This window comes from Penaeus chinensis, chromosome 13 (genome assembly GCF_019202785.1).
Source record: "Penaeus chinensis breed Huanghai No. 1 chromosome 13, ASM1920278v2, whole genome shotgun sequence".
NCBI classification, from domain to species: Eukaryota; Metazoa; Arthropoda; class Malacostraca; order Decapoda; family Penaeidae; genus Penaeus; species Penaeus chinensis.
The window spans coordinates 218,655-221,154 of record NC_061831.1 but is presented as its reverse complement, the minus strand read 5'-3'; positions in this window follow the sequence as shown (position 1 = coordinate 221,154).

Sequence of the window (2,500 nt, the reverse complement as noted above, 5' to 3'; positions counted from 1 at the left end):
TTATCATTTGTATTGTCATTATTCTTAACGATATTATAATTTTCATTTTTATTATCATTGGTAACAATGAAAGTAATTATAATAATGGAAATTGCTAGAAAAGATGACGATAATGATAATTATTATAATTATTATAATCATTATTATTGATTGTATCATTATTATTATTATAGTCATTATCATTTGTATTGTTATTATTCTTAACGATATTATAATTTTCATCTTTATCATCATTGCCATTATTACTAGTGTTCAGTTACTATAATTTTTAATTGTCATGGTCATGGTTATTATTATTATTATTATTATCATTATTATTATTATTATTATTATTATTATTATTATTATTATTATTATTATTATTATTATTATTATTATTGCTATTAATAATAATGTTATTATTATCGATATTAGCATTATTAATATTATCATTATTATTATCATTACCATCATCATTATTATTATTATTATTATTATTATTATTTTTATTATTATTGTTATTATTGTTATTATTAGTATCAATAATAATAATACTATTATTATTATAAGTATTGTTATTATTATTATTATTATTATTATTATCATCATTATCATTATTATCATTATCAGTATCATCATCATCATCTTTTAATATTATTGTTGTTATTATTATTATCATTACTATTATACTATTATTTATTATTATTATTATTATTATAATGAAGATAATAATAACAATAATAATGATTGTTATGATAATAATGAAAATAATAATTATAATTATCATCATCATCATCATCATTATCCTTAGATTGACATAATAATGATAATAATAAAAATTATAATAATAATAATAATAATAATAACAACAACAACAACAACAACAACAACAACAACAACAACAACAACAACAACAACAACAACAACAACAACAACAACAACAATAATAATAATAACAGCAACAACAATAATAATGATAACAAATCTCAGTATACTGACAATATACTGAGAGCGTAATGACAAAAACACCAGAGATGGCATAAATCAGATAAAGATATTGCAAATATGATTTTTTATATATATGGAAGCAGCCATAGGAATAGTAACGGCAGTAATAAACCAGTGAGACAGAAATGGGTTTGCGTGTCCGAGTAAGATTGTTGACATCACCTGCGTCTGTATCTAAACTGAGTGTGATGCATTCAGTCTCTCATCATGACCCGAAGCCTGCAGCGCAAGGAGCTCGTGAAACAGTTTTACGGGCGACGCGTGAAAGTGCTGCTTTCGGCGGGATCATAAAAAGGCTGCTTTCCTAGGACGGCGTAATCATGGCGACAGCGCCCCTGCCTTTATCTTCAGTACAGTCAAGACGACCTCAGGCCAGAACGCGTCGCGTGGGAAGCTTTCTGGATCATTCTCAGAGACGAAGGTGTTTACAGCCTCCCGGGCCGCTCGGTGCACCTGCAAGATAAGAAATTATTCCCCCTATCGCATCACCCTAATGAAAATTCAGGGCCGACGCTGTGGCTGGGGACGTGCGAGAGGCAGGGATGAATAAGCCGTTTAACGCAAATTGCTCTCTGGCAAATGGATCCTGTCGCGCGGTGAGTGACAGTTCGGCCCGTCATCGAATTCCGCAGATGAGCAGCAGTGGCTCAAGGCACAGATGTTATTAAGGGACATTTCGAAAGTGGAATTACTTTACAGGCAGTCTGCCCATAAGGATATGTGTGTGCCCATAAGCAGGTATGGTGAAGGTGTTACGAGTCAACAGAAATAAATATGAGACGGGATATGATCCTAAGATCTTTTCCTTACTGTTTCACCTCTTTTTTATTCGTCATATAATATGAAATTGTTACAATAATCTATCTATTCACACACACTATCACCGTGATAAGCCGGGCAAAAATAGCCCGGATCTTTGCCACACTAAAACGCTTGTGCTATTGACCGGCAAGGGACGTCTCTTTCCTTTGTGTCAGCTTTTGTCGGACCAGGTACATGGCGCATCGGCAAGGGAAAGGCAGACAAATGCTCTCCATTGTAAAGCTAGCACTTCCAAGCTGCCCTGTAAATTTTAAGGTTGAACATTGTCGTTGTAAACTACAAGTTATTCATATCACCAAAATCAAAACAGAATTATGTGACATTAACAAAAAATGCGTGACCTCACTAAAAGCCTTTTGTCCCCCTTCCATTAGAATTTCTAGAGTCGCCATTCCTAAAAGAAAAGCAATGGAAGACTCGCACTTCGTTCGACGTCACTGGGCTGCGAATGCGGAGCAATGCGGATTTTGGCTTTAGTACTTTTTTTCTATATTTCTTTTTTTCGAGGCAAGGTAACAAACTATTTACTGCAGACTAAATATATTGATATATAGCTAACAATCACACACACTGTATACTATATATATATACTTATATTGAAATATATAGATAGATATAGATATATAGAAATGTTTATGGAGCTAATGAAATCCTTGTTACACACACCTTTTAGTGTATCGTGTGACATGGT